This window comes from Apodemus sylvaticus, chromosome 1 (assembly GCF_947179515.1).
Source record: "Apodemus sylvaticus chromosome 1, mApoSyl1.1, whole genome shotgun sequence".
Classification (NCBI taxonomy): domain Eukaryota; kingdom Metazoa; phylum Chordata; class Mammalia; order Rodentia; family Muridae; genus Apodemus; species Apodemus sylvaticus.
The window spans coordinates 211334429-211348405 of record NC_067472.1 but is presented as its reverse complement, the minus strand read 5'-3'; the positions used below and the strand labels follow the sequence as shown (position 1 = coordinate 211348405).

At 40.5% G+C, this 13977-nt stretch overlaps 2 pseudogenes; both read right to left on the bottom strand.

Annotated features, from left to right (window-relative positions):
* Positions 1-13977, bottom strand: part of LOC127676347 (ubiquitin-conjugating enzyme E2 G1-like) — a 1073095-nt pseudogene that overhangs the window by 75027 nt on the left and 984091 nt on the right.
* Positions 1-13977, bottom strand: part of LOC127685088 (uncharacterized) — a 251676-nt pseudogene that overhangs the window by 11672 nt on the left and 226027 nt on the right.

The window sequence follows — 13977 nt, the reverse complement described above, 5'->3', positions numbered from 1 at the left end:
ATTGAAGAACTTAGGAATTATTTCCTCTGACTACCCAGACGGTTTCAAAATGCTTGGGAGTGTTGTACCATGAAGCTGGCAAAGTGGCTTTTCTGTGTCTGCCTTTCGGGCAGCCAGGCCCATTGCACACTGGACTGGACTATAGGGAGGGAAGCTTAGCTGGGACGGGAGGGCACAGACAGTGTGTGTGCACTGGTAAACAACACACACTAGGGTAATGCTTCAGAGAACTGGTTCATTTTACTGGAGGGAACAAAGGCTATTTAAAGCTTTTGGGGGTCAGGTGGGGCTATTGCAGTAAGTGTGCCTGGACCAGGGAGCTGGAGTTGCCTTATTTGCATGAGGAGTAATTCCAGGCACCACGGGACATGACCTTATAAAGTCTGTAGCCAAGACAAACATCCTTTTCCCTTACAAGGCAAAAAAAAAAAAAAAAAAAGTACCCTAAACATGTAAGAGCTTATCCAATTGGTTGGTATTTTTTCATTAAACATAGTAGGAAGGGAATGTTAGCTTCCACACATCTGTAACCTAAATAAGAGCACAATAAAAATGCAATAATGAAAATGTTAATTGAGCTCCTGACATTTAAACTTCAAAATGAGAAATTAAAGCCAGGCTCTACAGCCTGTCAAGCTCCCATCAGCATCAAGGAGCACACAGCTAGCCAACTTGTTTTGACACTCGGGTTTCCAAAAATAACCCTAGCACTTGGGGCTCAGGAAGTAGATGTAAAAGGAGAGCGAGAAGCATTGAGAGCCACTGCAGAGATAGAAATATGTCTGGAAATTCATCCCTTTAGGGCACAGGTATAAGGGAGAACAGCCCAAATGTGTAAAGAAAAAAGGTGGAGAAAGTCATGGTTCCACGGTCACTACTGATTACACTGTGGTAAAAAGAATATGGTAGTCATATGTGCTGTCAAGAGAATAGAGTACAGTAATCCATTAGGTATTTTAATAATGTCTGCAGAGAAAAACAGGAGGGAGTGAAAGAGGAATGAATGGAGAAAGAGGAAGAGAGAGCTCTGCATTTGCCATCCCTAGCATGGCCTCTCAGAATCTATTCTCCTGCTTCTTAACCTCATTAGACATTGGTTCTGATATTTTCAACCTCGCTTGAAAAGCCTCCTCTCTACATGGATTTGACAGTTCTGTGATGGTAAGAAGTCCACTTCATAAAGTCTGGTTTCAGAAGTATCTCCCATTATCTGAAGAGCATTCTGAGAAACGAATAGCTAATTATAGGGACCAGAAACTAGGTTCCGGATTGAATAACAGAGTAGATGTTTCCAGCATGATTTTATGCTTGGCTGTGTTCAGTATTTAAGTGACTCCATAGGGAATTCTAATAGCAAGAGCTTGGGTGATGTTGTCAGAGAAGGAAGACCTGACTAAAGGGCTTCCCTAGCTGTCTTAGTCAGAGTTTCTATTCCTGCACAAATATCATGACCAAGAAGCAAGTTGGGGAAGGAAAGGGTTTATTCAGCTTACATTTCCACATTGCTGTTGATCACCAAAGGAAGTCAGAACTGGAACTCAACCAGGTCAGGAAGCAGGAGCTGATGCAGAGGCCATGGAGGGTGTTACTTACTGGCTTGCTTCCTCTGCCTTGCTCAGCTTGCTTTCTTATAGAACCCAAGAATACCAGCCCAGAGATTCTACCTAGTTTCTACCCCCACAAGGGGCCCTGCCCCCTTGATCACTAATTGAGAAAATGCCTTACAGTTGGATCCAGTGGAGACATTTCCTCAGTTGAAGCTCCTTTCTATGTGATAACTCCATCCTGTATCAAGTTGATACACAAAACCAGCCAGTAAGCTAGACAAGTGGAAGGAAGTTTAGGCAGAGTGTTTGCTGAGAGTACTGGAAGGTACCTTAGCTATAACTAACTGAAGAACATCTAGGAATCAGGAAAGAGGGATGAGAGAGGAAAAACAGGGCTCTTTCTTCAACAACTTAGTTTGTAAACAAACAAGATTCTACTGAAATTTGAGGTAGCTTTGCTAAACTTTCTTTTGGCTGTTTCTTATCATTATAACCATTCTCTGCTCCTTAGACCACTGTGAAATAATGAGAAAGAATTCTGGAGCACTCTGGGTTATAAATGCTTTCCCAGATGATGTCAAAAACTATACATAAAGTGATGTCAAAAGAAAACAAAATCATACATAGGCAACTGCATGGGGCATCATGAAGTGTGGGTATTCAGAGGTTATAGGGGGCAGTGCAGGGATGGGTGAGACATGGAAGTGACACAGTTGGTGGCTTGGGGATTGTGTTTGAAGGTTACGGGATTAACCACTTTTCTGCAGTAAGAAGCACGTTGCCTCCCATTTGCCTTCTGTCTCAGAATGTATGAATTGAAGAGAGCTGCCATTGTCTCATCTACCCCATTACCGCATAATCAAGGCAAGGAACATTATTTTCAGACTATACACTACTGTGAGCCATGGAGCTTCAAGTTCTTCCCTAGGAGTAGGAGCCAATGCTCTGGATATGGGGAATGCTAACACTCCTGCTAAAAGTAACCACTAGACTTTCCAGATAGGTCCTCAACAGAGGTGGGAAGGAACCTCAGTGTGCTCATTTATTCACAGCTTGCTTGAGACCAGTTCTCAAGACAATGTGAGAAGAGAGAGTAAATAGGGAGTGTGAGAGACAGAGCCCTGAGCTCTTCAGGCAGAAAGAGGGGATAGGAGTTTGAATGTAAGGTAAATGTTTAAAGAACACTCTCCAACCCCTTGCACAGCAGTAAAAGCCAGAAAAGTAATGGAAACTGGCCATGCAGAGGCAGAAGCCAGCAGGTTAGCTCAAGAGCTTATTGAACTATGTCGTAGCTCTCCATCTGCTCCATGGTTGGCAACAAGCTTCTGAAGGTTATGGGCAAGGGAAAGAAATTAGTAAGTTTTGATATATATATGACTAACTATTCAAAAATAAATATTTAATGCCTGAATGCCTGCTAAGTCATTAAAGACATAACATTAGACTAATTTGAGTGCATGGGGTCAATACCATGTCACCTACTCTGAGTACTGTACCCATTCTTATAGATGAATCTTCTCTCTATAGTCATAAGGAAGATAACAATTACTGTCTTACAAATGGGGATATGAAGTTCTGAAGTTAAAAAGTAAGCCAAACTCCCCATTCTGGTAAGTGTCAGAGCTAAGTTTAGAGAGCAGGATGACAGGGCTCCTGAATTTCATTGCATGTATAATGTAAGCATATAATTATGGGTCCCATTGAAAGAGAAAAACAAACTCTCCTCTTCTCATGCATACACAGCTTTGACATTAAGAATAACGGATGATGGTAGGTATCTTATGCAGAATAGTCGATAGATCCTGAACATTCGAAAGCATTTGAAATTCATTCCTTCATTTAATCCTACACTTAGCTATGTTAGCTCTATTTTCCCCACTCTGCCAGCTTAAGCACAAAAGTTCAGAGTGGTTGGGTTGAGTAATACCTGGATATCATTAGAAACATTAAAATGTCTACATTTATCAGTGAGCACTATTGCCAAGTATAGCTTCTGTTCCAGCCTTGGGTCTCCTATAGACTTTGATAAGAGGCAGATAGGCTAATAGCCCCTGACCTTGAATAACTAACTCATGGACTTCCGGTTTAGGTATCACTGTCTAAGCAAGAGTCTGCGCTCATCTCAGTCTCTCGTGCTTCTGAGAAGAGTGATGCTAGTCATGCTGGATCCTGTCCACACTGAGTGAAGTGAAGCTACCCGTAAAGTCAGCAGGCTCTGCTAGCCTCTCAGTTTATTAAAGTGCTTGATGATTGTTAGGGATTGAAAGTTGGTTGGATTGGAGCTTTGGAGAGGGAAATCCATGTCTACAAGAACAGGGAATCCAGAAGTAACAGTATTGGATTGGTGTGAGAGAACCATATATCCTTAGAAAGTCAATGGGAATTTAAGTGCTTTAATTGGGGGTGGGGTGGGGCATATTCTCTGACATCAGAGCTGTAAGTGCTAAGATTAGAATTGTCTTACTTTATGCCCACAATGTATTCCTAAAAACATGCAAATGAAATGCATGCTAATCCAGGCACATTCCCCAGAGACTTTCATTTCATCTGAGAGCTACTGCAACATTACCACTTTTGATTGATGCTCAGTGGACAGTGGCTCCAATGTTGCGACCTGAAGTTTTTCTTCCCCTTTCCCCAGGCTCCCTGCCAAGTCATGTGTAATCAAACCTTTACATGCACCAGAGACCCTCCTGATTAAAAACAGCTCTGGGCTGAAACCTTCTGTAAAGTATATTCTGTGTAAAGAGAAAAGTGCCCCAACTGATATTTGGAGAGCTGGAAAGTTTGTACTGCATGTTTTCTCAAACTGAGAATTCCCTGTTACAATCTCTCTGGTCAGTCAGTTGACTTTGACAGGAATGCTGACCTTTCACTGGATGCAGAGGACCCCCTCTGGGACTTTGGGGCAGGATGAATTAACCTAGAAGCTAAGACTGTCCAAAGCTCTTTGCATCTCAGTTTCTTAAGATGGGCTTTGAAAAGGGAACAATCTTGCTCATTTTCTGGGAAGTCTCCATCTGAAGCTCATGTGAATTCATGACCCACAAGTAGACCACAAACCTTATCCCAAAAGCTGTTAGAGAAAAAGAAATTGAGAGAACATTTCTTACCTGTGGCAACTACAAGTCCGGGAGCCGTGTCCTTGCTGGAGATTCTTCCAGAGGAATATGGGTTTTCAGAGAGTTGCAGATGCAGGTGTAGGGAACAGAATGGCTAAAAGGAAGAAAGAAATATTTTAATTCCAGGAAACTCAAGTCATGCCCTCTCCCTGCAGATGGGCATTTTCTAGGGAAAGATCAGTGTGGATGCTGAACTTCAGACCCATCTGCCTGATGAATACAGCACTTTACATTAGAAGTTGTCACAAGTATTACCCTAGATCTTTCCTCCCTTTTTCTAATTCAGTATCAAATGACTTCTACCCTCTTCTGCAGTCAATCCAGCCTTCAAGGTCTAGTTCATGGTTAGCTTTAGGAAGCCTGTTAGACCTTACCTTCACAGAGGATGACATGTGTCCTTCCAGATATGGTAGGAACCATCAAGGTCTGCATATTTAGGGACCACCAGCATAAGAAAATGGAAAAACTACATGACAAAGTCCATGTTCCCAATAAGTTTCTTGCACCATATTCTGTCTGTGTTTGTATGTTTTAAGCCTGTTCATAATTTTACTTAAAACATTTTAAGCCATTATCTGAAATTCACTGAACACTGGACTCTTTTCCATTTACTTTCCTATGCCCATTATAGAAAAAAGTTTGGTGATATATAGAGATAAACGTATAAAATAAAAATAATTATGATGAATCTGGGCGGTGATGGCGCACGCCTTTAATCCCAGAACATGGGAGGCAGAGGCAGGAGGATTTCTGAGTTTGAGGCCAGCCTGGTCTACAGAATGAGTTCCAGGACAGCCAAGGCTATACAGAGAAACCCTGTCTCAAAAACCAAAATAATAATAATAATAATAATAATGATGACCAACTGAGATATTGAGAATATTAGATGAAAAAAGTAAGATGAAGTATCACCAAGTTTCAACAGCAAAGAGAGAGAGAGAGAGAGAGAGAGAGACAGAGAGAGACAGAGACAGAGACAGAGACAGAGAGACAGAGAGAAAATAAATCAACCAGTGATTCCATGAGCTGCTCTAATGAGTAGGCGGCTATTTGTGCGGCTTTCCTGGTATCCAAACTAAAGCCACAGAAAATACTAAATAAAATAAAGTGTAGAATTGGACTAAAACTTACAAAATGGTAGTGGCTTAGTGGCCCCTTCTGACTTAGATATGATTATACTAGATTTTTACACAATGTTTAGAAGTTGCTTGGCTAATAAATCTCTTTAAATATATGGAAGAAGACAACTTTGTCTCAGGATAAACTCAGCCACATATCTGAAATGTTAGAATGACTTCTGGTATAAACATTCACTAACAGGGACTTGATGGTTGTATTATTGTTAATTATCTTTACGTCAAGGCACCTTGAAGCAGAAATGTCCTCTTACACATCATGCCTCCACTGTGTCTGCCTCAACATTCTCACAGTGATAACCTTCTAAAGCTAATAGGTTAACTGACAATTCAGTGTAGTCTTGACCCTGCTGTGTTTCCTTGTTTACCATGACATCTATTTAGCACTGAACCATCGATCAGTTAACATAAGAGTTAGCCCTACTGAATCCTATCTAGAACTTTTATTAGCAAGCTCAGGGTCATTTTCCACATCTTTATTTTACCAACAGCTAAGGACATTGTTTCTTATAAATGAAAACGTATGCAATTGGTCTTTCATTCAATCCGAGCAGTAGACTCAGCTTGCAGCCCTGCGATCCTAATATTACTCAGCACCAGACAAATTCCAAATAAAGGAAGAGAGCCTTTGATACAATATCCCCAGGGTAGCTACCTGCCCTGTGAACTCTAGATGGGTCTGGATAACTGACCAGTAAGCAGTGCACTGGGCTTCCTCTCAGGTCCACATCTGGAGCTTGCAGTAGCCGCCAATACCTGCCTTTGTTGTAAGTGATGTATGTCTTCACCTGGTCATCCACCTTCTTGTTTGCCAGGAATATCCCCTTGATACCTGCTACCTAGGAAAAAGGTGAGAGATGGACAACCATGTTGGGCCAAGGTGGTAGCCTTGGAGACACCCTGAAAGAATCATTGGCATCTTACATAGGCTATAGAAGAGAAGAAAAGGAGTAACAAATGTTATATTCCCCAAGATTTACCTTTGTACCCTGTACCAAATCCTTACATGCCCCATTTCATGTTACACATCAGTTTTTCTCCATTTTGCCTGTCTTTGTTCTTTGTTCCATAGAATATTATCTTTAGTGTACCATTAATAGTTCTTCTAATAATGACCAAAGACTTTCCTTCTTCCAGAGACAGCTGTGTTAGCTAGACTTTCCTTCTTCCAGAGACAGCTGTGTTAGCTCAAGGTGCTCTAGTAGACAGACGGGTTTTGAAGTCACCAAGGGAACAGCCTTTATGGCAGCCTGCTAATACTTCTTAGAAATGAGGTAGACATTATGTCACAGATGATCTAACATAGAGAGCTGGTATCAATGCACATCTCTAGCTCACTGTATGACATTGTGCAATTTACATGTCATCATTTAGGTGACTTTAAAATCAGTTGTTTCTCCCTTTTTCCCTAGTTGACCCACAAAGGTCCTGTGAGTCAATGCAGAGTGCTCTTAACAGAGTTCCTAATGTATTGGGATGTTCATGCCCTATTTTGAATGATTAAAGAACAGCACTGCAAAACAAATAGCCAGAGTTGATTTCTTTATTAAATGCACCCTAGGCTAAATGAAAATTCCACTTGAACTTTTAGTTTATATCCTGGAAAGGAGAAAAGATTCTTAGGATGACAATATCGTGTAACAGTAAGTGATTTGTATAATGGCCAGCATATTCCAAAGCCAAAACTTAAACAACATTTGTGTGTGTGTGTGTGTGTGTGTTTGTGTGTGTGTATGTAATAAATAAAATTGCTTGTGTGTGTATGCATGTTTGTATTAAAAAGAAGGTAGAGTATGTAGGGGGTTTTATGTGTGCTTGTGTGCTACATGTATGCACCTAAGTAGAAACACACACACACAAACACACACACAGTTGAATAGCAGGTTTGCTGAATGTGTTTGATTGTCAACTGTATTTAGAGTCCTTATAGAAAGCTACCTCTGAGTATACGTTTGAGGGTGTTTCCAAAAAAGATTTGATGGGGGAGGGAAGTTCTATACCAAATGTAGTATGGTGTGATTTCATGGACTGGAGACCCAAACTGAATAAAAATGAGAAGGCTAGCTCAGAGTTATTCATTTATCTCTGCTTCCAGACTGGACCCAACGGGACTAGCCACCTCACCCTTCTGCTGCCATGACTTTCCCATCACCAAACACTGTCCTTCAAGTTGTTTGCCAATATAAATAAGCCTCCCTTCCTCAATTTCCATTTGCCAGGTGTTTGTTAAAGCAACAAGAAAAGTAATTATCACACTGGACAACACTGAGATGTGCCAAAGTTCTAAGTTTCCTTATCCTACATTCTTCAAGGATCCTGGTTCATTGAAATTCACCACAGCTCTGAAGGAACACCAGTGGGAGGAAAGGAGGAGTTTCACTAAGGCAGAATGTTTTTTTCTTCTCATGTCCTAAATGACATCCTTTATTCGATGAACTAAGGGCTTTTTATAGTTCATTTTTGTAGTAACCTGACTGGCCTTGGAAGAGAATGCCAACCCAAATAAGACAAACAAAAATATCTCAAACAAAGGGACAGAGAATGTCAGGAGGAGAATAGAACTATCAGGACGGGACAGCACCAGTGGAAAATGACAATGAGCCGGTGATAGATAGAAGGGATGATTAGACTGTTACCTTGAACTGCAGACAGAGGCAGAGAAGCTGTGTAAAGAGGATGGCACTCAGTGTGCAGGAGGTGTGGGCCCCGGGCTGGGCCCCTTCTTTCTCATTAGCTTCAGTCAGCATATTTCAGGAAGACTCAGGTCCCACACATTCTCAAGCAGCCTGGGTATTTTTTAAGGTTAATTTCATTTATTTACCTGTATGCATGTGAGAGATTATGTGTGGAGTGTGTACATAAGCCAGAAAAGGGCCCCAGATTCCTTGAAGTCAGAATTCTTAGTGCCTGTCTTATTAAGTGATATTGGTATTTGAACCATCATTGTCAAGACTGTAAACATCTCTCCAGTCCCCAATTTTATTCTTTAAAATCCACTGCAAAGCCAGGCAGTGGTGGTGCATGCCTTTAGTCCCAGTACTCAGGGAGATAAAGGCAGTCAAATCTCTGAGTTCAAGGCTAGCTGGTCTACATAGTGAGTTCCAGGACAGTCGGGGCTACACAGAGAAACCATGTCTTAAAAAATAAAACCAAATGAACAAAGAAACAAAAAGAAAATCAATAACAACAAAATCCATTGCAAAAGATGCTGATTAAATCTGAATGTTTTATATTTCCTCTAGAGCATGGAATCTTACTTTACGTTCTATAGATCCTCCTAGCAAAGGGGAACATTTTTGGTGTTCGTTCTAGCCACCAAGCTCACTCCTAAATCTGTTGCCCTCCTGCAACTCACACTCAGGCCCTTGATGTTTACTTCCTGGTGGAACATAAACAGGTCTGTTTCTGGATCTATGACTCACTGCTGCTGGGGAGAGCCTGGGACATCCTTTCCTGAGAACAGGCATGTACAAACACACCAAGGATGAGCATGTTAACCAAACAGAATATGGCTTGTGCCATATCCCACTAAGATAGGAAATTTCTTTGAGTAACACAAAAATTCCTGCAGACAAAATCAAGAGAATGGAGACCAAACATTGTAGGAAAGAGTCATTTCTGTGGAAATCTCTGCACTCTGCCCTGAACTTGTCTCTCTTGAAGTTAGACACAATACAATAGCAATCTTCCTAACTGTCCTGAAAAACTGAACCACATTCCATTTGTGTGTGAATGGCTCATGATCTGTATGTCATGTCTGGGATGATTCATGACTTTATGTCTTGTATAAGCAATTGGATGATCAGTTTGATCCTCTGAACCACTATGCCTTTCAGGCCAAGAACTTTCACTGTTTGGTTGCAACCCAAGTTAGAAATATATTCCTTCAAGATCCCAACATTCATGTCCAAATATATGTGTTTGAAGACATACCTGTGGGCATTTTTCTAACAGCATGCCTCATCCACATGAAGTGAAACAGAAGTAAAACATGAGATATGTGGTATTGGTCTTCATCTGAGGAGGAAGCACTTAGAATCCCATTAACTATAAATATTCTTTATTGCATTGTTGGGTGAAATCATTAGTGTGCCTGCTGCTGTTGTTCTTGCAAGCCCAGTGAGAAACATGTGGTGGTGCCCATGGGTACAGGCGCCTGTTGCAGCGTGGTTTTATTCTTGTGTATAACATGATCATCATCTTAAAGTAAAGGTATCCATGGCAACTAATTGAGACCAACACAACAATAAGTAGGTGAATTGGAATGTTAACAGACTACTGACAAATCCTGGAAGGAGGAGGAAGGAGACACACAAGACTCTGATCTCATATCTCAGCCATTATTATCCCCTCCTGCCTTCCCATATGCACAAGCAATCTTAAAAGGAATTACAGTACTTAGGAAGTAGAAGGTTAAGTGAAAGTTTGACTCCATGATGCTCTTTGCATGAGGCCATCACTTATGATGGTGTAGCGCTTTCTGGTGATAACAGCTGTTTGAGAGATCATTCATGTTCCAGGAGGCAAACTTTCACCAATGCTATAAACTCACAGATTCTCCAAGTTGGACTTTGATGGGCTCTTAGTTTTGATGCCCTAACTGGGGTGAAAAAAGAATTGGTTTCATCACCCCAGGAAAAGTTAATGCAATAGTATCAGGTTGACAATTCCCTCTGGGAATCAGATTGAGGTGCAGAGGGACATGACTGCAGGTCTCTTGGCAGATCATGGTGACCAGGTGGCATGGTCATCTGTTAACCATATCCCTGGGACCTCAGCAAAAGAAAACTAGGGATATGCTGAGAGAAAGTAATTAGTCTGATCTGCCATGGGCTGTCCCTTGCATCAGAACTACAGGAATGGTCTGACCAAGGTTATTGCAGGGGAAAAGTCCCTGTGGAGTTTATAAGCAGCCATCCATCTGGACTAAGAATGATCACTGCAGGTTATAAAGGCAAATAGAATGGAGGGCAGGCATTAGAGACAAGTAAGGCAAAGAAATACCAAATAATAGACAGAGAATTGGGACATAGGGGTTCACTCAAAGAGTTACAGTTTATGTGTCCATATAGAGAGAGTTCAGCAGAGTCACTGGAGAAGTGAGAAATGAACATCCCATGATAGCACACCCAGACTTAAATCAGAATGGTTACATGCACATGAACACATGTACACACACACACACACACCAAGTGTTGAGGAATGTGTGAAACAATGACAATACTCATACCCTCAAGATGAACTGCCTCTTTAAAATCACATTGATGGCTTCATGAACATACATTTATATTTAATTTGGCAATCCATCCTTTAAATAAAAGGAAATGTTCCTATAAGTATTTGCAGATATCTGAATCACCATCACACAAAAATTAAAGCAACCTAACTGCTCTACAGCTATTGAAGAATAACTACAGCACACTCACAGAATGGATTGCTACTCAGCAATAAAAATGAACGTGTACTGATGTAATGCACTGCATGCTATGCACCAGTTGACTCTCAGTTGCATTCTTCTACAGCAAGGAAGCCTAGACTCCAATGCTGACATCTTATATTATGCCACTAAATGTCACTCTAAAAAAAGGCAAAGCTAGAGCCTAGGAGAAGTCAAGTGGATGTTTCTCAGTAGTAAAGGTTGATACAAGAGTTGAGTACGTGCCAAAGAACATTAAAGTCCGGACTCTGGGGAATGGATTCCTTCCACATCTTGATTGTGAACAACTGCATGCACCTACCAAAATCCACAGAATCATATACCAAAGGGTGAGTGCCTTATTGCATATATCACTCTTTTATAAAAACTGTAAAGTGCAAAAAGGATAGAAAGAAAATCTTGATGCTTTACCTAAGCTTATATACATAGATACTTTCAGATATAGCATTACAGTATCCTAGTTGTGTGATGTGAACCAAGGCATTCAGTTTATGTGACCCTTAATTTTATAGTGAACTTGGGAAACAATGCTCACCAATAAAGAAATAACCAATAATGTATCTGTGATTTAGGTCTGTGAAATTCACCATTGAGGCCACTGGTCATATATGTTATATGGGTATGTAGTTAGCCAGTGAGAGACTATTTTCATTTTATTTAGTTTTAATCAACATTAATATGACTTGTTAATCAATTTGGTTTCTGTCCAAGTTTATTTGTAGGTATGTGACTCTCCTTTACCTATAATAAATATTATCAAATATAACTATAGATTAACTACTTGGGTAAAAATTTACTGCATGATTTGAGGTGAGTTAGAAATAAATAATAGTCTGGAGTTTTCAGACAGTATGAAAAAATATAAAGTATTTCATGAGCATTTTTCTTATGAACATATATGAAGCACAATTTGTATATTTTTGCTAAGATTGAATGAATTACTATTATTGACTTCATCTATTCATTCACTTTTTACTTTTAAAATTTTTGTTATAATAATTGGATGTAGTTTGTGGGGTCTCACTATATAGCCCTGGCTAGCCTGGTACTCTCTGTGTAGAACAGGCTTCCCTTGAACTTGCAAGGGCTGGGACTGAAGGCATAACACCATGCCAGGTATCAAGTTGTGTATTTATTGTCATTTACAGTGTCAGTCTAAGGCACTGCTGCTAATATATTATTGCAGGGAGTTTTGAGTTGAATGCTTAATATTAGGGGAAAGCATCAAAGAAGGTTCACCAGACCAAGAATTCTTGGCTCAACTGTGAGTTCTGGAAGGGGTATTTGTGGGTTTTTTTAGGAATATGAAAATAAAACCTACAAGAAGACACTATGAAAAATTGTCAGAATACAAGTAAAGACACTCAAATTACTACATGCAACTGGTTCACTGTCAACACCAGCCTTGTTTTAAAGGAGTATGTTGTTCGCACCTTAAAGAAGACAATAATCATTTGACCATTGAACTCTGCTTTCTCTTCTACACAATTACATCAATGGATATGTTCTACTTTGAAGCTGGAATTAGAGAATAAATTACCAAATAAACTGGCATAGCTGGGGATTACTGCACTAGATTAGTTCTCAAAATTGTATCAGTGCTTTCCGGTTAGAGGAGTTCAGTGGAGCTGATGTACTAACTTCTCCAAGGAACCTTAGTGCCAAGGCTTGCTGGGGACATCCCTCCAGTTATTTCTCTCCTTGTCTTCTCTGCATTGTCAAGCAGCACAAGAGACTCATGGGGAAGATGGAATACTTCACCAGCTGCTTTAGATAGTCAAAGGGGACCCAAGCAACCCAATATCTGCAGTTTCCTAAAAGAATCTTTCTACTCTCAGAGAAGGGAAATAGCTGTGATGCCTTATTACATTATATAGTCACAAATTAACCTGGATGAGCACAGGTATAAATATTTGCTGGTGATGTAAGTGTGAAGAAAATAAATGCAAACCTAGTGGGAATGCCCACCTCTGTACTGAGTGCATGCCAAGCCTGGACCAGCAGCTTACAACCCATACCCCACTATCCCGCAATGCCTCACAACCTTCCATGAAAACAGAGCTCCACTTATTGGACTCAAGCTCCCTCATCCCTTTCTCCAGCCGTCTATGGCTGAATCCAAGTCACCTTCAAGTTGCTACAAATATCTCAAGTTAGAGATCAACCTTCTCCTGTGTGATCCTACAGCTCAGCAGAATGAGGCTTCCAATGCAAGGTGGACTCTGGTTTCTACCTTCCATGTATCACATAGACCTGTCCAGTAGGTTGCCATTACACATCAGACCTCGTATCACCAGACAAAATGCATTTGCTTAAATTGTGTGTATTTGGCCGAATTATACAAGAACTTTACTGCTTTTCCCAGCTGCATTACTCAAGGGCACTTGAAGTCCAAAAGAATTATATTCTCGTTGATAACTTTCCATATGGTTCCCAATCTAGTTCTCTGGCTATATAAGAATCTCTAGTGAAGAAGGTTAAATCCTAATGACCCCTAGAGACCAATTAAATTGAGCTTTAACTACAAACCGCAGAATGTATCTCCAGGTGCAAAACAGCATCATCCATTAAAATCTTCAATATGGTCATGGTCTAGATAATGTCAGGCTCCAATTTATTCACTTATATTAAATGCCATCAAGAATCTGAAATCTAATCAATTATCCAGTTTTCACCCATGTCCCTGACAGGCATTATTTTGTACAATTAGGATGGCTAGCACACTTTATCAAAAA